Source organism: Euprymna scolopes, chromosome 38 (genome assembly GCF_053919585.1).
Source record: "Euprymna scolopes isolate OS-2025 chromosome 38, ASM5391958v1, whole genome shotgun sequence".
In the NCBI taxonomy this organism is placed as follows: domain Eukaryota; kingdom Metazoa; phylum Mollusca; class Cephalopoda; order Sepiida; family Sepiolidae; genus Euprymna; species Euprymna scolopes.
Genome location: NC_136519.1, coordinates 75,898,601 through 75,922,535, shown reverse-complemented (window position 1 = coordinate 75,922,535; position 23,935 = coordinate 75,898,601). Strand labels below are relative to the sequence as shown.

Below are 23,935 nucleotides of genomic sequence, written 5' to 3'. Positions count from 1 at the left end.
TTCTAAAATCTTTTTCTAACAGCCTTCGCTGGGAGCCACCCAGAAGCGTATAAAAGACACTTTGCGCGAAATCCAAACCAGTTCAGGATGCAGTACCACGAGTAAGCAACCTGTCTGACTCCATCTTGTCGGCGTAAAACCACCAACATGACATTGCTCGTCTTTCTCTTTTTGCTTGTCGTTCCAGCAACATGGCGCAAAAACGCACAACTCGTCTAAAAGGAACACGATGTTGTGGCTGCTCAACATTACTCGTCTTTCGAGCCGAGCAGAATAAATACTTGGACAATCAACTCGGACATATTTGGATGGAAAGGATGTACCCTTTATTGGATCTGATTATTCTAAGAAGAAATTTGCTTCCTTTTTGCTCCTATTACTTTAAAGAACATTATTTCCTCCGTCCAGAAAAAAACTCTCTCATTTAATTCTAAAATCAAAACCAAACTTTACCATTTTTTTCTCCTGTGCGATGACAGAGCACAAATGCACACATATATAAAAGTGATGTTTTCTCCAATAAATTTCTATATTACGAATGTTGAAACTGGTCTTTATATTGCTAATTACTGACTTTTTATTTTTTATTTTATTTTTATTTATTTTTTTCTTTTGTTGTTGAGGATTGGGAGATATTTATTTATGCTCACGTCACGACTGTGCTACCAGGCATCGGTGAATATTGACCAATCCTCTTCAATGAGAATTCATTTCTTCGATTTTCACTCTAATAATGAAGAAGTATCCAATTTTCTTTAGAAAACTTTATGAGAGGGCGTATGAAAATTTTTAAGCATTAGAAAAATTGGTACTTGTACAGTTTAATCAACCATTAAAAAAATGAAAATATCGAAAAAAAAAAAGTTATATTGTACGTATCATTTATGTTATGAAGTTCTCCAAGAAAGAAATTCACTTAATTTTTGATCAAGTGTTTTAATTTAAAAAAAAAAACAACAATTTGTTATGAAACCGATCAAAAGGTAGCCATGTTTTGATTTTTTGGAAGAAAATCTATCATTAAACATGAGGAGGGGGGGCATTTTAAGCCGAGTTATCTTCCCATGGCGTGTTCTAAAAATCCAAACATGGCTACCTTGAGCGCACTGTCATAAAAACATGTTTTTCCGCTGTAAAAAAACAAAAAAAAAACTACTCGATCAAATTAAGTGAATTTTTTTTCGTAGAACTTCAGTCCAAAACGGATACGTACAATATAACTTTTTTTTTTTTTTTGATATTTCCATTTTTTTAATGTCTTGATTAAACTGTACAAGTACTGAAAAATTATAAGAATAAGGGATTTTTGATAATTTTTCAACATAATTTGGTAGTACACGATGTTTTAAACTTTTCTATACACCCATCATACGTTATTGCATTATCGATTTCAATAAATAATTGATTATTTTTGTAAAAGAAAAAAAAAATGTGCAAGTTACGTTGACACGAGAAGTAATCACACAATCTTATTAATACAGATTTAAGATAAGATTTACAAAGCTCATCACTCTGACACAGTGTGAGTTATTTACTTTCTCCCCACCGTAACCACAAGGTCATGAAGGCCAGGAAAGTACAGCCCAGCATCCCCTAAAGGAGGAACACTCTGGCCTAGCAAAGATTGCACACACCATCATGTACCATTTAGTATATGTTCTGATAAGGTATTTACTTTCTTCCCACCGCACGAAAATGTGACACAAGCTCAAGAAGACAGATAAAGGTAAGCCAGCACCCCCAAAGGAGGAACATTCTGACCTAACAAAAATTGCCTGGGCAGCCCCATCAGAATTACCCAGTAGGGACGCCTCAGGCAGTAAGCAGTAAACTTACTCCCTCTAAAAGATGGGAGATAAAGACCTGGGAGAGTGGACCTCCTAGGACTACCCAGATCCATACCTCAGCCCGACAGATGCAAGACCATCCTCATATTCACAAATGGCCATGCCTCTATTGGACTGATTGTCGAGGACATAACTCAACTGTTTGAATATAACCTACTCAGGCCCAGACACAATTTAAAGTAGGCCTGTTCATACCATGTTTAGGATACGTCCTTGACAATCAGCCCAACAGAGAGTGGGCCTGGATTCATTCTTTTTGCAGACTGTTATCTTCATCTTCATAGTTGTTGTTGCTTCACCACGTTTTGGCCGACTTATTCTCTGACCTTCTTCAGGTGATTTGGGGCCCATGGCGCAGTGGATAGAGACATTGAGTTTCTACATTGTATTAAGATAGCAGTTTCAATCGTAGCCAAAGCAGGCCGGAGAATTAGTTGGCCAAAACATGAGACAAAAACTATGGAAGGCAGTAATTACTGGAGATAAGTTACAAGATTCAGCATTCCTATCCCACTGCGGTTGTGAGGAAATTCTACACATAGGTTTTGCCCCTGGCAGAATGAAAGAAAACCAATCAGAATTACAACAGGCTCTCCTTTTAAACTTCAACGTAAATTTTATTAAAGCAAAAACGATCCAAGTTGCAAAAGGTGCATCACCTTCAGCTATCTGTCGTAATCGGCTGGTAACATTCCCAAAGAGGTAAAAGTTCATCTTTGATAACAGCTGGATAAAAAACTCTGTCGACGAAGAATACTGCACAGATTGAAGAGTTGAGTGATATCTTTCAAAATGGTTATTGCAATTCGGGTAGCCTCGAGGAGCCCACTGTAGATAATCGTCCAAATGGCGGACAAATGACAGGGCAAACTGTAGACCTTAATTCCGTCTCTGACAGACTTTATAACGTAATGATGAAAGTCAGTTGATTCACAGAGCACAACAGCATGCAATAATATAATAATTCGCTCAACATAAGGGCATTTCTGTTTGCAAATGATAATAACATTTCGCCCCAGATTAGGGCATTAAAACGTCTACAAGAGACAAAGTAATTTTAAGGCTACAAGCCTCGAGTGAGAATTCGTTACATCTTTTTCAACCCGTGTTTCTTGAATATGAAGATCTGAAAGGATAAATTTCACATCCTCGCCAATTAGTAAATAACAAGCAATCTGAATACTTCAAACAAAATCGTGGGAGGACAAACCGACCAATAAAGAGCCTGCTTATTTCTGTAGAATTTCTCACACGGTTAATCACCTGAAGAAGGCCAGAGGATGCGTTGGCTGATACATGGCGAAACAACAATTATGATGAGGATCACAGTCCGCAAAAAAATGAATATACAAATTATGAAGCCTCATCTCAAAAGGATAAAAAAAAAAAAAAAAAAAAAAAATTTTAAATAAAAAAAAAATAAAAGGGTGGGTTGTTCTTGTTTCTTCCGGCTCTGCTCTGTCAAACTTGAGATATTGTTCTGTTCGGCCTGAAGAAATTCAACCTCTCATGCTTTACCTTGTCTTTAAGAAGGTGTTAGTTTATTTGGTAATTGTTCAAGGCGCCTCTACTGAAGAATGAGAGGGCTGCTAAGGTATTTTTGTGGTCATCCTAATGTGTTGATTTCTTAAAACCACACCTGACCTGGGCAGGAGGTAAATAAAATAAAAAGCTACCATAATTTTTTTAAAAAACATGTTCTTCAAGACTCGGCACTACTTATGCTGCAAGCAAATAAACACTTAGAAAAAAACAAAAAAAAAACAAACTATTTTATTACAAAAGATTAAGCCATAAACTGCAAAATTATAACAATATTATATAAAGTTATTTTTCGTAAATAATCTAATTTACTAAAAGTTATATTGATATGATAAAATAATAAAAAGAAAAAATGACAATTTTTATTTAATTTTTTTATTTAAAATTATTTAAATTGAAATAGTTGGTATTATACATTTTATTCATTTATTTTTTTAATTATTTAAATTGAAATAGTTGGTATTATACATTTTATTTTTTTTATTTAAAATTATTTAAATTGAAATAGTTGGTATTATACATTTTATTTATTTTTTTATTTAAAATTATTTAAATTGAAATAGTTGGTATCATACATTTTATTTATTTTTTTATTTAAAATTATTTAAATTGAAATAGCTGGTATTATACATTTTATTTTTTATTTAAAATTATTTAAATTGAAATAGTTGGTATTATACATTTTTTTTTATTTAAAATTATTTAAATTGAAATAGTTGGTATTATACATTTTATTTATTTTTTATTTAAAATTATTTAAATTGAAATAGTTGGTATTATACATTTTATTTTTTTATTTAAAATTATTTAAATTTAAGTAGTTGGTATTATATTTTTTATTTTAAATTATTTTAATTGAAATAGTTGGTATCATACATTTTATTTATTTTTTTATTTAAAATTATTTAAATTGAAATAGTTGGTATTATACATTTTATTTATTTTTTTTATTTAAAATTATTTTAATTGAAATAGTTGGTATTATACATTTTATTTTTTTATTTAAAATTATTTAACTTCAAGTAGTTGGTATTATACATTTTTTTATTTAAAATTATTTAAATTGAAATAGTTGGTATCATACATTTTATTTTTTTTAATTTAAAATTATTTAAATTGAAATAGTTGGTATCATACATTTTATTTTTTTTATTTAAAATTATTTAAATTGAAATAGTTGGTATTATACATTTTATTTACTTATTTTTTATTTAAAATTATCTAAATTAAAATAGTTGGTATTATACATTTTATTTAATTTTTTTTATTTAAAATCATTTAAATTGAAATAGTTGGTATTATACATTTTATTTTTTTTATTTAAAATTATTTAAATTGACATAGTTGGTATTATACACTTTATTTTTTTTTATTTAAAATTATTTAAATTGACATAGTTGGTATTATACATTTTATTTAATTTTTTATTTAAAATTATTTAAATTGAAATAGTTGGTATTATACATTTTATTTATTTATTTTTTATTTAAAATTATTTAAATTGAAATAGTTGGTATTATACATTTTATTTTTTTATTTAAAATTATTTAAATTGAAATAGTTGGTATTATACATTTTATTTTTTTATTTAAAATTATTTAAATTGAAATAGTTAGTATTATACATTTTATTTAATTTTTTTATTTAAAATTATTTAAATTGAAATAGTTGGTATCATACATTTTATTTATTTTTTTTCGGGATTTTGCAGTTGTCGTCGGCATACAATGCATTCGTGTCCAAATATCATAGTTCCCAAGTCCAATACAGAAAAGAAGCGGAAAAGAAAGATTTGAGTTTCGTAAGAATTTTAAGTCATTATCAGAATGGGGAGTTCTTTTGTGGCTCGAAAAACCAATTTAGGCTCTAAATAGTCGGCGGCATTGTATTGTGGAGGGTGGTTTCGGTTCGTTATTTTGCAGCATTGACAACAAAAGGAAAAAGTGATAAAAAAAAACAAAAACAAATATATAACAAATAAATGTTACCAAAGGCAAGATAAGTTACTCTTTTACCTACCTGGATAAGTGTTTTTGTGCGTTTCACTTATTTTAAAGTGTTTGTTTTTAACACAAGTACAGTACAGCGACAGCGGAGTCTTAAAAAAACAAGAAGAAAAGAATAGATCGACATAGGCTGTCTCGAGGGAGCCTTATCGTGCGAAAATATTTTCTAGTAATATTTTGTTTAATTTTCGATTTTTGAGCAATAATCGAGACAGTCTAATGCCGGCTATTTTTTTCTCGTTCTGACTGAAGACATGGCCCTACTGGTGTTAATATTTTTTTTTTATTTTTGGAAATTAACTTTAGTCTTTCAAATACAATCAAAATGCAGTCGGAAACCTACAAAAAAAAAAAAATATGATAACTCGGCTTTCAAAACTAGGTCAAGGTCCACCTATCTTTATTCGTCCATAAATAAACACAACAACAACAAATTTATTCAGGTAGATATATAAAAAAGTAACTTATTTTTCCTTTGGTAACATTTATTTGTTATGTTTTTTTTTTGTTTTTTTTTTAATTTTTTTTTTGTCTATACTGAAAAATGCCCCTAACATTAAAAAATATTTAAAAAAAACAACAAAAAAACAACACATTTTTCGTACTTAAATAATCTTAACTTACTAACAGTCAATGTGATTAAAAAAAATAAAAAAAAATAGTGACACAATTTTTATTTAATTTTGTTTTTTTAATTATTCAAAATTATGAAATTTGTATATTTGAAATAAATGGTATTTTATATTTTTCCCCTCTCGTATATTTTTCCTTATTTAAAAAAAAAAAAAAATTAAAGAGACGTTCCCAGAAAGTACACATATAAAAATAATGAATTTAATTTAATTAATTAAAACCTACAGAATAAATGCTTTCACATTCGACCAAAAAAAAAAAAAAAAAAAAAAGACAGAAGAAATAAGAATCTGTGATAAAAAGGTGCAGCAGCGTCATCTGGTTACCATGACAACACACAGTAAGAATTTGACGAACATTAATAAAAATGTGTTTAAAAAACACAAAAAAAAAACACCGCTTTTTTTTTCTATTAATTTCCAAGCTCCAAAAGAATTTAATTATTAAAAAAAGTTTTGTTTTTGTATTGTGTACTTACAAGTTGTCGATAAATGTCCGGTTGGGTGTTTTTTTTTATTAATAATTTTTATTTTTATCGTTATTGTTTTCGTGGGTCTGTGTGACCTTTGTAAACGAGTTCGAGGACAAATCACACACGAAAATTAAAAACGGTCATCGAGTTTATCTACGGAAGTCTCGACGTGCAACAATATCAATAGAAACAAGTTCTGATAATCAGTGATTTTTTTTTTTTTTTGCACGGATTTCGGAAATAATTTAAAAATAATATCGATCGTATAAGGTTTCCCTTTAAATATTTCGAGACGAAAACGTGACGTACGGCAAGCTTGACAACTCAACAACCATTGGCAAAACAAAATGCGTTTTATTTTATTTTTTTTAGATTTGATCGATTGCCTTTGTTAGTGTTTTTTATTTGTGTTTACGCATCCCACGCTATTGTTTTTTTTTTGTTTTTTTTTTAATTGTTTTAGCAGATTTCAGGGTTGGTGTTATTTAGTAAAAAGTCAATTGACAGTTAAAATAAAAAACAAAAGCAAAAACAAACACTAACAGACAAACGTGTTTCGTGTCCGAAATATCATTTTAATTGAAATAATTACATTAATACGTTCTAAAATAGAATAACGTTTTTGAACGTTTTGTTTAAGTATGTTGTGTAAAAAAAAAAAAAAAAAAAAAATCCCAACACACACACAAACGTGGGCGGACAACATAAACTTTGTTTATAAATCCTAGTCAATAATGGCTCTAGGAACAAAAAAAACAACAAAAAAACGGGTGCTTTGTTAAGATAGTCGACAGATCGATTTTTTTAAAATATGTCGTTTTAAGCAAAAACAATATTACGTACTTAATTGTCATGCCGAAAATAGTAATATATCCAAAAATTACGAAAATTCATTGAGTAGAAAGTTATTTATAGTTAGAAGGCTACATACAGGGGACATAACCCGGAACGAATATTTTAGATTACTTATTCATGGCAGCGATATTTGTTGTCTTTAGCTATAGACTTTTTCTTTTCTTCTTTTTTTTTTTTTTTTTTTTTACTAAAAACACAGTAGCAGTTTTTCTACTCGACGAATTTTCGTAAATTTGAGATATATTGCTATTTTCGACATGACAATTAAGTAAGTACTGTTGTTTTTGCTTAAAGCAACATTTTTTTTAATCGATTTATCGATTCTATCTTAACAAGCACCAAAAACCGTAATACTTGACTTTGGCCTCTAAATTTTATTGGTTAACTCTTATTTTAGCCACGTAAATTATTTAGAATAAAACAGGCTTCGACGTGTTTTAACAATAACCACCAACTAATTTTGGGGTCCTGTAAAATATCATACTCCAAAAATTACGTAAACTGATCAAATTTTTTTTTTTTTTTTTTGCTCCAAATCATTTTTTTTTTTTTTTTAGTATTTTTAACCGTTCTAATAGTAAATTATAGCTATCACGAGACTGATTTTGATTTCAGTTGTTCGAATTGAGTTGTCTGTTACCCCCTTATTTATTAAACATGGCGGATCAAAACACAAAGGGCGCCATAGAAGGAAAATGTAATATTTCAAAAATCACATAAATTGATCGAGTAGTTTTTTTGTATTTTTTTTTTTTCAACATAAAGTCGAATTCTGGACTTGCACCAACTTTTCTTGTCATTTTATTTTTTAAGTGCTATATTTCTTAACCAGGTTTTGACCTACACAGACATCTTTTTTTTAAGGTATGTTTTACAATGGATAGAGATACGAAAAGTATATCTAACAAATAAATATTATCAAAGGAAAAGATAAGTTACTTTTCTATCTAGCTGAATAAGTTTTTTTAATTATTTTAAAACGTTTATTTAAGTAAATAAAACAATTAGTGTTGACCGCTATAAGGCTATTTAAGGATAAGAAAAAAGGGCCATGATGTGATTCTTACATCATGACATTTCAAAATTAGAAAATAAAATAACATTCTAGTAGAAACCCACGCAATACATGCTATCGTAACATGTATTGCTTGAGTTACTTACCAGTATTTTGTTCTGTTTTCTATTCTTGAGCGATTAGCGAGACTTCAAAAATATAAGAGTCACATTGCAGTCATTTTTTTCTTGTTCTCATGTAGCGCTTAACATGTTTTTCAAAGCAAATAAACGTTTTAAAATAAATAAAACCACTGAAAACTTATCCAGCTTATCATCTAGGTATCAGCTGTTGACATGAGTTTTCATATATCAGTTTTATTTTTCTAAATCATTTACACACACACACACACACACACACACACACACACACACATAGAGAGAGAGTAAGTCAGATTAACTGTTTAATATAGCTGGGATAGTTATTTCGAGAATAAAATCTCTTTTTCAAAAAGAAAACAAACGAAAAGAATGAAATAAAAAGGAAAATGCCTTCAGATCAGCTGCTAAGCAGAAAATAGGAGTTATGTTTTAAATCTAAATATTAATTCACTATCAATTCTGATATTCCTGTGTGTGTGTGTGTGTGTGTGTGTGTGTGTGTGCGTATATATATATATATTATAAGGTAAAATTAAAAGCCAAGAACAATGCGAGATTTTTTTTTTATATAGAGTAAAATTAAATGCAAACATAAGAAATAAAGTTCTTTTTTTGTTGTTTGTTTTTTCTTTTTCACACAAATTTTAACTCTAAACAACAGTAATTTTTTTTTTTCTGTTGTATTCAATGGTGATATAAATCTCAATATATTTCAGACTTATTAGTCCATTTTCAAGAGAAGACAGCGGAAGAGTGTTCAAAATTGGAAAAGTAGCCGCCGAGTTTGCCACGTGATACCGCGAAATATAGAACAAAAATGCCGTTAGGAGAACGTTAAAATAAATCAGTTGATGTTTGAAATACTTGTTGCGTTTGTGAATCAAGGGAGATGACTATTCAAGCAAGGTTTTTTTTTTTTTTTTTTTTTTTAATTATTGTTTTTCTTATGTTTTAAACTTATATTATAAAAGCGGAGCTCAATTCCAGTCTATTGTTTAGTGTGGGAGTATTTTTTGAAATAATTAAAGATTCGAGGATACGAAGTTGACCTATGTTTCTTGAAGAAGCAAGAATGTTGATGTGAAAATCTGGTTCTGAATTAATGCAAGTGCGAATATGTTTATAGAACGACGAAGCAGTAGTGTTTAAGTGCTCTTTAATGCGGTGATGAAGCAATCTGGTAGTGCTTCCGATGTAAGATGCACTGCATTTAGCGCATTGTAGGTCGTAAACAACGTGGTTCTTAAAGCATAAACCTGTGTGTGATACTGGGCAATTAGAGAGTGAACAAGGGGAAGGTGTATGCGATGGATGTTTTCGGTTGAGCTGTTGTCTTAAAGTAGATCCAGTGTGGATGAGTTGAATGTTGAGCCCCTCGCTGCGGATGGCTTTTCGGATTGAAGATGAGATTTTGTCACTGAGGAAGGGTAGTTTTAGAAAACAATTGTTAGAGAAGGGTCGGGTGTTGCGTTTTTTCTTTTTAAGTGAGGATAGGATCGTATTAGGGTAGCCGTTTAGTGAGAGGGTCTGTAGGAAATTGTTAGTGTGTGTATGTTTGTCGGAGATGTTAGTGCATTTGTCTTGTATGCGTGAGATTTCGGCATGTGCGTAGTTTAGTTTGTCCTTGAGAGGTAGCGCAGATTTGAAATGTACGAAGAGGCGTTTGCTGGCGGGTTTTCTGTAGAATTCAGTGCATATGGCACCATTTTTTTTTATTTGTATTTTAAAATCAAGTAGAGAAAAAATGCCGTAAAAACAAAATTATTCCTAACACAATCAGGAACATAAATCTGCCAACATGTTTCCGTTTTCTACACACTTCACGACAATTTATATATGACTATTGCTTCAAAATAATCATTAAGCAACACCACCGGACTCTACATGGACATATTAATTCAGTCAAGAACCTCCGGAATTCACTCACTTCATCTACCCCTAACGGTCATTCGCTAAACAACATCCAATCTCTGATCGACCGCGCATACCATTCCAGCTTCAACAATGAACAGAAACGTCTCATACGCAAATTTACTTGGCTTAAACAGAAAACTAATAAACCGGTCTACAACAGACACATACATAATTCACAGGATTCTTCCACCGACAAGTCCCTTAAAGATCATCTTCTCGTAACTGACCTCACTAACTCTCTTTCCACAACTGAAATGGATCTCCTTTCACTTGGCCCTAAGTTTATCACCACAATGAAACTGACGGATAAAGCTAAACTCAACATAGAAATGCAGTTCTGCAGAACTGCTTACCACCTTAAATGGCTGCATGCTTTTGCCCCGCACGATAACAAGGACACCCCCCTCAACCTCTCAGGTAATCACAACACCTCTTTTCCTGTTTTTCAGCTTGATCACCCTTTATACCCACCTCCTAATAATATTCCACTAGATCTAAAACTTTCAAGGTTAAAGCATAAAATCCTCAGAATACTTGAACGCGAACAACACCATATTACCCCCAATCTTACCAGGAACCAATACCTCACCCTTAAATCCCTTAAAGACAAAGATTTAGTTTACTTACCCTCTGATAAGGGCAGAGAATTTTGCGTTATATCACAGGAATCTTATAACAACCTTGCTATAGAGCATCTTTCCAATACCGACCTTTACACCCCAGCACATAATATCACTGCTGCTCGTATTGAGAACAACATTAACAAGACATGGTCTCAAATTTGTTTTAAAAGAAATCTCCCAAAACAACACAGACTAAATTTTATTACTAAATACAGCAAATTACCTACCTTTTATCACCTTATTAAAACCCACAAAAATAGCACACACACACAGATCAGACCCATTGTTTCAAGCGTTAACGGTCCCCTTTATAAAATCTCTTGGTTAATATCCCGCCTACTTAGACCTCTACTCTCTACCTTCCCAGCCCATGTTAGTAGTTCCAACCAAGTAATTAACAGACTCAACGATCTACCACACCATCTACTCAAACTATACAGATACCCATTTAGCCTAGACGTCGTTTCTTTATACACCTCCATTCCTGCACATCCAGCCATTAATCTCATGGCAGACATTATAGCATCTAAAAACCCACAATGCTTCGGAATTACTCCAGGAGATCTCTTACAACTCCTCCATATTATAGTAGACAACACTTACTTTACTTTCCTACAAAACACGTTCAAACAAGTATCTAGACTACCCATGGGCTCCAGTCTATCCGGTATTCTTGCCATTGCTTATATGGACAAACTCGAAAGACACACCCTTAGTACCTGCTATTCTTATCTCCTTTTTACTAGATATATCGATGACATTTTAATTATCACATACTCCCGCGAAGAAGCTATTAACATTTTCCACAAATTCAATAACGCCGACCCAAACTTAAAATTTACTATAGAACACCCAGACTCTTCGGAATCCCTTTCTCTACTTGATTTTAAAATACAAATAAAAAAAAATGGTGCCATATGCACTGAATTCTACAGAAAACCCGCCAGCAAACGCCTCTTCGTACATTTCAAATCTGCGCTACCTCTCAAGGACAAACTAAACTACGCACATGCCGAAATCTCACGCATACAAGACAAATGCACTAACATCTCCGACAAACATACACACACTAACAATTTCCTACAGACCCTCTCACTAAACGGCTACCCTAATACGATCCTATCCTCACTTAAAAAGAAAAAACGCAACACCCGACCCTTCTCTAACAATTGTTTTCTAAAACTACCCTTCCTCAGTGACAAAATCTCATCTTCAATCCGAAAAGCCATCCGCAGCGAGGGGCTCAACATTCAACTCATCCACACTGGATCTACTTTAAGACAACAGCTCAACCGAAAACATCCATCGCATACACCTTCCCCTTGTTCACTCTCTAATTGCCCAGTATCACACACAGGTTTATGCTTTAAGAACCACGTTGTTTACGACCTACAATGCGCTAAATGCAGTGCATCTTACATCGGAAGCACTACCAGATTGCTTCATCACCGCATTAAAGAGCACTTAAACACTACTGCTTCGTCGTTCTATAAACATATTCGCACTTGCATTAATTCAGAACCAGATTTTCACATCAACATTCTTGCTTCTTCAAGAAACATAGGTCAACTTCGTATCCTCGAATCTTTAATTATTTCAAAAAATACTCCCACACTAAACAATAGACTGGAATTGAGCTCCGCTTTTATAATCTAAGTTTAAAACATAAGAAAAACAATAATTAAAAAAAAACCAAAAAAAAAAAACCTTGCTTGAATAGTCATCTCCCTTGATTCACAAACGCAACAAGTATTTCAAACATCAACTGATTTATTTTAACGTTCTCCTAACGGCATTTTTTGTTCTATATTTCGCGGTATCACGTAGCAAACTCGGCGGCTACTTTTCCAATTTTGAACACTCTTCCGCTGTCTTCTCTTGAAAATGGACTAATAAGTCTGAAATATATTGAGATTTATATCACCATTGAATACAACAGAAAAAAAAAAAAATTACTGGTGTTTAGAGTTAAAATTTGTGTGAAAAAGAAAAAACAAACAACAAAAAAAAGAACTTTATTTCTTATGTTTGCATTTAATTTTACTCTATATAAAAAAAAAATCTCGCATTGTTCTTGGCTTTTAATTTTACCTTATAATTTTCTTCAACAATGCTTCAAGCAAACTACAACCTACTTATATATATATATATATATATATATATATATATATATATATATATATATATATATATGGGGTGGAGAGGGCTCCTGTAAGCCGTGGTGAAGGCAACCTTTCTAGGAGAAGCAAATCTCTGATTTAAAAAACCATAAAGCAGGAGACCAGTACCCGCATTAAGCTGGTCTGCAGTTTAATTTGTTGCTGGCTATCTTGCTCTTGCTTGTTGCTGGATCTCAACATTTTGAACCGAGAGAGAGACTTAGCTGTCATACAAAGCTAAGACTCTGTAACATCATCTTTGTATAGATTATCCCTCAGGCATTTGGGCTCATGGATTTTAAATGTCTGAGGGAGTGGCACTCGTCTGACAAGACGTTGCAATCATCATATATATATATATATTAGTGATGGGATGATTCCAATATTTTTCCTGATTCCATGCTAAGTTACTAATTCCGATTCTTTATAAATCTCTAATTATTTAACTATGAGATAGTTATTTCCCCTGATTTTTGTAAAAACACATGTTAAATATATAAAAATTTTCCTAAACATCCAAATATACTTGTGGAGCGTGATCTATTATCTTTACTGGTATTTTAAAATCAATAAATATTTATTATTTTATCATTATTACCAGCAATGGAAGATTTTGATTTAAACAAAATCAAAAAAAAAAAAAAAATAGAAGACAATTAAAAGAACTGTTTTGGCATCGGAAAATATGCATCGATTTTTCCGATTCCGATACCGATTCCAATTAAGCGTCCCATCACTAATATATATATATATATATATATATATATGTATACATTTGTCTTTACATAAGCAGTAATTTGTTGCTACACAGTCATGAGCATGTTTCGGCCTACCAGTATTTACCAACTAGAGACCTCATCAGGCAACAACCCTTATTTCCGAGCAACAAACTACTGCTTATGTAAAGACAAATGTAACTTGCTCTACTTCTGTATTGAGCACTCTCGTATGAACCTCATTATATTTCACTGGTTAACCTACCTTTGGAAAATAGCAACCTCAAATTATATATATATATATATATATATATATATATATACACACACTAATAGGCCTCAGTCATAAAATACACTTAAATATGCTATTTTAATTTGTGCAGATTTCGTATTTATTCTTATAGAGTCAATACTCTATTGATTATTATATTGTACCCAATATATAGTAGAGATTTCAAAATTTTGTAAAAATATGTCTTGGATTTAGTTTTGTCGCACCATCCAGCCTTGTGTCACATTTTGCTGCAAAGAGAAGTGAATCGCTACCTATTCATATATCGAGCACTGTTGAAGTAATACATATATATTTTGTATATTCATATGACGGAGGAGGGGCATACTGAGGTATCCAGCATCTCCAGTTAGTGTTGATGAACCTCTCCTGCTATGTAATGCCCAGGATACAACCTGGGCAACGGAGGTGAAAGCTCTCAAAACGGCTTTCCTGATGTACGTCGTAATTTTGGTGTTGAGAAACAATCGGCTGTTATTCCACACTCTCTTACTCTGAGTGGACATCACACCTGCAGCTTTAGCTGATGCTGGAGGACAGGCGACAACGCAGAAAGCAACACCAAAGTGCCGCAGACTCCAGCACACCATCCTCCTTCCTGTCTGGCAGAGACTGTTATTTCTAAATAGGGCTCCAGAGCTACGCTCGAAGATGTTCAAAGACAATCTGCTGAAACACCAAGTCACATAGCATTATCTCCTGAGAGAGAAGATTGTCTACTATATATATATATATATGACAGGGTTTGAATCTTCTGACCGGCCGGAATTGCCATCCTACACTGATTATTGCATAAGAATGAAACACTAGTGTCTGCAGGTATCAAAGAATAATTATTATTTAATTATAATTATCAAGCCTTTTTAAGAATACTTAAGGATGGGAACTGGTTCGGAAATATAGATTAACAGGCAGTCAATTAGCGTTTATGCAATGTTTATGACTTCCTGTCGTTTGAACACTCTGGATTGTCTAATGTCCACACCCGAATTGTTGAACTGTTGTAGTAAATACTGAAAATGTATGCATAAAATTATATCCTCGTATATTAATTTATGTGATTAAATGAAGTAATCATATATATTTGGTAAAACTGGTAATTAGTAAAAACCTGAAGAGAGTGCTCAATACTATTGCAGAGCAAATATGTGTTTTATTTTTTATTACCGTTTTATCTGTTTGGTTACATATGTTTCAGATGTTGGACCATGTTTACGATCTAACAGCCTCGTCAGATCTTACTTCTGTAAGGTCTGACGAGACTGTTGGATCGTAAACATGGTCCAACATCTGAAACATATGTAACTAAACAGATAAAACGGTAATAAAAAATAAAACACACACACACACATATATATATATATATATATATATACTAAATTAGGTTGAATTCTGGACTTGCACCACTTAGCATTATGAAACTAACTGACATCTTTGCATTACGTCTTAAATCTATTCACGTCAGTTTTTAGTTGTGAGAAAGCAGAACTGTGGAAATGTGCATTTCAATTTCCGATTTGAGGAAAAAGATCGAATTTTTTTTTGTTCTTCTTTTTTAGTATTTATGTGTGTTTTGTCCCCCTGTCATGTGATCATTTAGTTCATCATTTTGCTTGTGTACTCTGTGACTTTTATGTTCGTATCAATGACGAAAAGCTGATCTTTCTTCCTTAGTGTGTTTAGTGTCACACGAAATTTCCACAAACAGTTTCTTCATGTGCTTTCCGATTATGGAACACATTGCCATGAGATTGCTTCCCTACTGGTTACAATCTGGTCATCTTCGAACTAATGTTATTCCATCTCATTAACCATGAATAGCATCTAGTTTTGCTAAGTAGTGACCATTTAGTTAAAAATACTTATTTTACTTAAGCCTTGAGCCCCTGGTGGGGCATAGGCCATCCACAACTGCACGCCAACGTCCATGGTCCTGGACGATTTGCTCCAACTCCCTCCAGGAGAAGCCAATCAAAAAACACCTGGAGAAGAAACCTAGTTAAAAATAGCTACGTGCAAAATGAATAGCCGATGCTCAAAATGTATAAACATTGTGACCCCTCCCTTTACTTAAAAATTCACCAAAAATTAGAAAATTAACTAATTTTAATGAAATTTTCAGTATTTATCAAATAATGATCACGGAATATAATGAACACATTATTTTTTTTACTTAAATCTTAGTGGAAATGTATTATTTTGTTTAAACAAAAAACACAGTTACTAAAGTTATGGTTTTAAGTAGTAAAAAAAAAATGAATTTATTTTTGCTTTTTTTTTTTAATGAAAATAAAGCATCGTAAATTGTAACAACAAAAAAGAAAAATTAATTTTTTCAAGAACTTTACGAAAAAAAAAAAAGCCCCTAAAGTCCAGATTAATGAATTTGATATAACTCGAAGAATACTAATTTCTCAAACTATCGATATTATCATTGAATTAAGCATTATAATCGCAAAAAATATTTCCTCTTTTTATTTTGGATTACATTTTTCGTGTATATGTATATAATGTATGTAAGATGCTAACATTTTCCTTCCCTGAATGAACATGTAACTTTTAGCGTAACATAATTTTTACATAATTTTGAAAAATAAAAAAAGTTGAAAAAATTTTGGGGTTGGGGAAAAAACAGATTACAAAAAAAAAAAAACAGCACTCCCTACCACCTCCCTCCAACTACCTTACGTCATTTTCAGACATTTGACTTTCTGACATTTTGGGCTTCCATAGAATCCATGCTTAGACGACTTTGTTTTTGTTTGTGCAGAGCCAGAATCTCTCGCTTTTGGGGGCTAGTTAAACTATTTTTTTGTACAAACACGATGTATTTTTTTTTTTTTTTTTTTAATTTGATTTAATATCTTAGGACTTTACTTTACTAATTATCTTTGAAATAGACCCAGAAAACAAATATTTATATTTCAAGGGATTTCTACAACTTTTTTAACTTTTCAGTTCCAAATGTCGCTGTGAAAACATTTTTTATTATAACATTTTTTTTTTCACGAGTACAAATATTTTTTTTTCCATTTTGGAAATAAACTTTATGCTTTAATCGTTCAAATAAAATCAAAAAGTAGTCTTAAACCTACAAAATAAATATGATAAACCGGTTTTCAAAACTATGTCCTCCTATTATTTTTCTGCCATTAAAAAACGTAACTAAACTGTTTCAGTTAAAAAAAATAATAATAATGGAAGTATTATTTTTGTATGTATTAGTGTATGATTCTTTAATATTTTGTTTAGATTATATCACTTAAAGACCAACGATTGCATGAAATAATTTAATTGTTTCCCCGATGATGCGAAGCGTAATTTTTTCCTTTTTCTTTTTAACGCTTATGGTGATCCGTAGTTAATAACACTCACTTTCAGCCAACAACCTTCGTCACGTAACCGGAAGTGGCGTCTTTACCGGCTACCTCTTGTCGTTGGTCAAGGTCGGTTGTCTGCTGTTTTGGATAGCAACATGGTAGACAGCTGTACGTGATACAAACTCAGTTTACCGTTTCTATATTTTAAGTTATTTGGCGTCAAAAAAAGTTCTCCTTTATTATCTGAATGTTTATTCTTGAGAAACTTGCAAAAATTAAAATACCAGAAGAAATTTCGGTAGTTTATATATATATATATATATATATATATATATATATATATATATATATATATATATATATATATATATATACACACACGCACGCACTAGCAGGGTGACCCGACGTTGCCCAGGATTGAATGATAAACGAATGTTTCACTCTCCCATATTATAATTGTCATTGAAATCAGTGAAATCACCCATTGTTCAATCAAATCCATTGATTCCTTTCTCTAATTGGAGATCCATTCCAAAGAACCTGAAGGCAGCTTCTTCACATGCCTTTTGCAATGACTAAGTTCGCAATATATTGTACCTATTTACTATGCCTCCCCACGGGACAAAGTTAGACACCAAGGTCGTTTTTTAATGTGGAGAAAAGGTACAAAAATAAAAATTGTCTCAGTCGTGAAGGATTTCTCCTCCACCGAAAGAGAACAAGAAATGGAAGTGCAGCATCTGAAGAACAGATACTACACTTTGATCTTGTTTATATATTTTATTGCTTTTAAAATTTTGTAAATACAATTAAGTAAAAAAACAAGATTTTCAAACAACAAAATTAGGCACAAGGCCCTACAAGAAATTGGGGAAGGGTTCAGGGTCTTTGTGACTAAAGTGATTAAAAAGTAATAAATGTAGACTTTGGAGTCTTACTCTTGACTGGCAACATTTACCAAAATACCTCATTCACTCTATGGATCTTAAACTAACTAATAAATCCCCAGCGTTTAAGAATCAAAACCATATTTACAATTTAGAAACAGTTGTCACTTTGATCTTGACCAAAAAGGCCAAGTTCGCAATATATTGTAGTCTACATTGTTTACTCGGTTGTCATTTTTACACGGATTTAGCCAATATACCCCCCCACTTGATTCAGATGTGTTTTATTAAACTGAGGCATCTTTGTCGAATTTTGAACTGAACGCTTTATTTAAGTTTAGATTGTTCTTGTCCTGTCAACCCTAAAAATGTCGATTAATTATTATGTTATCACTTTTAGTAAGAATTAAATCTTCAACTTCCAGAAAACTGTTACTTGCAACAAATTGTTAATGAACACATTGTACCATGAGTGGACGTGATTCATGGGTCTAGATGGTTTGTTTAATTCAGTGGTTCCCAACCTTTTTTAACATAGTGACACACGATTGAGCTCTTTAAAATTTTGCGGCACACCCATCACAAAAAGTGAATATTTTCTACCCATAAAGCATTTTTGCAATTAAATAATAAAATAAAGAAGATCATATGAGGAAAATTTTTATTCACGTGAATAAAATATATCCTGTATTTTGCAATAACTAGCCTGGGTGCCCGGCGTTGCCCGGGTGTTTGGAGGTGTGTGTTGAGCAAAAAAAAATATTTTTTTAAAAGTGGTAGTAGGTCTAAACCTAAACGCGGATTCCATGAACAAAGCTCCTTTCTTAGAACTGCACGCCTGTGGGATTGTCTTACGTTTTCCTGCTTTCCGGCTGAGTACAATATGCTTGTCTTCAAGTCTAATGTAAATAAGTTCTTGATGAGCCGTTCCATATAAGTTAACAAATTTACCGAATTTTCATTACTAATGATTACTATATTTTCCAATTTCTACTGTACACTCTTTAACCCTTATCCTTGAGTGGCCTCTTGGCCTTGATAATGTGGTGATGCCTATGTAAAAAAAAAAGAAAAAAAGGTAGGTAGGCTCGAACCTATGATGTGAAGGCGGAAAATAAAGTGAAAACGGTGCCATATCGTGGGGCCACTAAGTCTTATATATCCAACAGAGCTTTACGTGTTGCATATCCTGAACTATCAACTTCCTCATAAATGGCATTTGGTGACAAGACAATGATTCGTCTCCACTTGGAATACGGGTCCCTAGTGTTCGCCGGAGTTGGCAAGGTGTTCTGATTCTTTCAAGCATCTACAGCATCGTGCCATACATATTCCCTGCCGCGGCCGTGTTCCCTCTGAAGTATATGATCTGCTTCGATTAGATCTGTCTAATTGCCGGAATATGACAGTTGCATCAGTTTGCTACGGATTATTTCATGATTCTTGCCCCACCGCAATGCCTAAATACTGCCCTGTGTCGCGACTGAACAGACCAATAATTGCGGCGATCAACATTCAAATTAGACACTCTGCATAATCACTCTGGTGTTTGCTCATAGATGTAACGGCGATCTCATTTCGCATTGTGCGCTGCAATCCTGAACGTGCTGCCTCAGAATTTTGTGAATGAACATGTATTACTGTCACATTTTTGGAGTTCTGTATTTTTTTTTAACTATCGTGATATTCCTAAGTTTTATGCATTCCCTAATTAGCTTATTAGTCTGCCTGTTGCTAACAGTTATGACCATCTATAATATAAATCTCACCTGTCTGTTTAAATGTATGTATGTATGTATGTATGTATGTATGTTATAGTCAGGTCATGTCATATGCTACTGGTACCATGTAACCCAGTACTACCTGCCTCATGGTCGGGTCACCGGAGACTAAACTGGTTCCCCCACCAGACTTGTTTGGTGAGGAGGGTGGCTAGTCTCCCTAAAGGATTAAAAACAAGACCTTCCAAAGGGCGAATGAATCCTTTTTCGGCATCAATGGCCAACTAGCACCGTGTGTGTTTATGTGTATGTATGTGTGTGTTGGGGTGGAGAGGGCTCCAGTAAGCCATGGTGAAGGCAACCTTTCTAGGAGAAGCAAATCTCTGATTTAAAAAGCCATAAAGCGGGAGACTAGTACCCGCATTAAGCTGGTCTGCAGTTTAACTTGTTGCTGGCTATCTTGTTCTTGCTTGTTGCTGGATCTCAACATTTTGAACCGAGAGAGAGAGACTTAGCTGTCGTACAAAGTTAAGACTCTGTAACATCATCTGTGTATAGATACTCCCTCAGGCATTTGTCTATTAAAATGGTCCTATGGCGATGGAAGCCATTTTTTGGCTCATGGACTTTAAATGGCTGAGGGAGTGGTACTCGTCTGACAAGACGTTGCAATCATCATGTATGTATGTATGTATGCCTAAAACTTTCGACAGAGGCGATGGATTTTCATGAGATCAGTATCGTTTTGAAGCTCAACACTTTGGACGACAAATATCGAAAAATTGGCCAAAAACATTAATTCCTTCATCCTCAACTGGGCAGTTTTCTACAAGGAGGAGTCGCTTTTTTCACCGATATTTTCGAAAGTCATCGCCTCTTTTCAATTGTCTAGCTTTAATTTAAACCTACGTCACTTCCGACTTGGTGATGGGTGCAACAGCTAACGTGTCCCTTATTTTTTTCACTTTCTTTTCCTCCTTCGTGGTACGGGTTCAAGCCTGCCTGTCTACTCCCACATTTTTTTTTTTTGCGCTCGCAATTTTCCATTTTCTTTTTGTTCAACCAACACCCTTACACACACCTCCACTTTCTTTTCCGCCTTCGTGTCACGGGTTCGAGCCTGCCTGCCTACTGCAACTTTTTTTTTTTTTTTTCGCTCAACACACACCTACAAACACCCGGGCAATGCCAGACACCCATGCTAGTGGCTTAATAAAGAGAAGAAAGAAATAAAGAAACACACACAAAAAAAGAAAGGAATCATTCAAGAGTTCAGTCACGATTTAAGATGGAAAAACATTATTTTTGTCATTAAAGCAATCCTTAGCATTAACATATATCCTCAAGTGGATTTTGGCCTTGATAATTATTCATTAATGAAAAGAAAATATTAAAAACAAAAAAAAAAACATGGAAACACAATAACAAAGAAAACCCACAGAGTTTTAGTTGTATATAGATTTGTTTCCTACTGTCACCTAAACTTGAGGTTAGTGTTTAGCTCAATGAAGAACATTTTTATTTACAGATACACGATTCAGGGGGACAAACGAATAATGCTGTCATTAGGAGGCTCTAATATCGATAATTCGAATTTTCTTATGTTAAATTTTCCGAGAGGGTCTAAGATAAATTACATTTGCCTTTTCTTATGTTGTTCTATTACTTGATCTAAAGATTTTGATATATTACTAAAATAGCTAAAATATGACGTTTCTGAATTTTTTAGATGATGATTCGTCATTTGTATTATTTGGATTTTTCAGACTACTGTTACCATCTGGAGAATTTCCGAGTTCGGCAGAAGCATTCCGAAGTTCGACAAGATACACCTGAAGAAGGTCGGAGGTTGCATCGACCAAAACGTTGAGAAAATGGCACTCAAGATGAAAACAGTAGTCCGAAGAATCCAAATACTACGAATAACTAAAATATGTTTTACTCATTTTTCTTTTTCATATTCTTTATCATTTAATTGACAATCTGTAGCAGTTAAATGACAATATCTTTTCGAATCATTTGGAAACTTCATGAATATTTCAGATTCTTTTGAAATATCGTAAATAATAATAATAATAAGAAGAATAATAATAATAATAATCAGAGGAATAACTGCAAAAGTACAACGACTAACGATAATGAAAACGACTGAAATATTAAGGAAAACCCTTGAATGCGGAGAATAATACAAGACAATATAACGAATAAGCGTTACAGGGAATGAAGAACACAGAAACTGCATATTTACAAGTTCTACACCCCCCATCATGCATTACCCCCATTGTTTCATCACCGATCCCCCCCCCTAAAAATAAAATGATACCAAAGGGCCGAGAAGGGTCAATAAGGACTGAAAGACAGAGGAGCGAGCGCCAACCAGACCTCGGCTGGACAAGCGCAAAGAGAACTGGGACCTTGAGGAGGCTGAGTGCCACTCAAATTCCAGTATAAACCAATGGCCACTACCAGCGAGAAATCAATGGTAAGTGGCTGTTGTGATGATGCAAATTCATTTGCAAATGCTATCGAAGGAGGTGGAGAGAGCTGGACGTCTGGGGAGACTTGTTGTCACTCAGCTTCCAGAGAATGCCACAGGTTTCCAATCAGATCGTTTGTTGACTTGTGTGAAAGCTCCATGTGAGGCAATAATAAGTTGCTGTTCCAGCTGACCACAGGGTGAATATCAAAGAAAAGGAGAAACGGAGCAAATAGACAGAGCTAGTCAGAGAACTGAAAGGGATATGGAAGATGAAGAAAATAAAAATAATATCTATAATAGTAGGAGCACTAGGAACAATCCCGAAAAAACTTTGGAAAAAGAATGGGAGAAATTGAAATCGAAGGAATGACTGGAAAAATACAACAAACAACAATTATGAAAACAACTGAAATATTAAGAAAACCCTTGAATGTGGAAACTAACACACAGGAGCAACAAGTGCGGGCCAGACAAAAGGCTGTAAAGGCAAAACATGAAACACTACATGGAACCAAGAACACTGAAACCGCATATCTATAAGTTCTCTAACCCAACCCTAACCCCCACCATTGTCACATCACTGCCCCCGCCTAAAGAGCGAGACCAAATAGCCAAGTAGAGTCAAGGAGGAAGGAAAGACCGATGAACTGACCAGTCCTCAGCCGAATAAGTGCAAAGAGAACTGGAACCTTGGGGAGGCTTATTGCCACTCAGATCCCAGCAAAGACCAATAGCTGCTGCCAACGAGAAATCAATGGCAAGCAGCTGTTGCAATAATGCAAATTTATTTTCAAAAGTTATCGAAAGAGGTGGAGAGTTCTGGAAACCTGGGGAGACTTGTTGTCACTCAGCTTCCAGGGAACACCACAGGCTGTTTTCAGGGAATGATCTCTGAAGACATGTGTGAAAGCTCCTTGTGAGCCAATAATAATAATAATAATAATAATAATAATAATAATAATAATGATGATAATAATAATAATGATGATGATGATGATGATGATAATAATAATAATAATGATAATAATGATAATAATAATGATAATAATAATAGGTTCTCCATACTTTTTTGCCTCTCAATTTTTTGTTTGCTAAAATTTTAATCACGTGATTACGGTGTAGCGACAATAAAATAAACCATTCATTCAAGTGGATGTCGTTATGGATTTAGCTAAATACGATATTAAGAATCACTTTATTGGTACTTATGCACTTATGTTACCGAACTGGCGTTTTTTTTTTTTTTTTTTTTTTAACTATTCTGTACTTTCACATAACAATTTTATAAACAAAAAGATATTGTAAAACTTAAAT

At 33.1% G+C, this 23,935-nt stretch overlaps 1 protein-coding gene across 4 annotated transcripts in view; it reads right to left on the bottom strand.

Annotated features, from left to right (window-relative positions):
• The window catches only part of LOC145263189 (uncharacterized), a 281,188-nt gene that overhangs the window by 254,503 nt on the left and 2,750 nt on the right, over nucleotides 1-23,935 (bottom strand). The window contains exon 1 of one of the 4 annotated variants that reach the window (XM_080120252.1): nucleotides 8,517-8,699. The exons of 1 other annotated variant lie outside the window; for it this stretch is intronic. The gene's annotated coding sequence lies outside the window, so the exon portion shown is untranslated. Of the gene's footprint in view, nucleotides 1-5,408; nucleotides 5,619-6,506; nucleotides 7,678-8,516; nucleotides 8,700-23,935 lie in introns of those variants that run through there. 2 more of the 4 variants (XM_080120247.1, XM_080120249.1) reach the window with 2 other exon arrangements.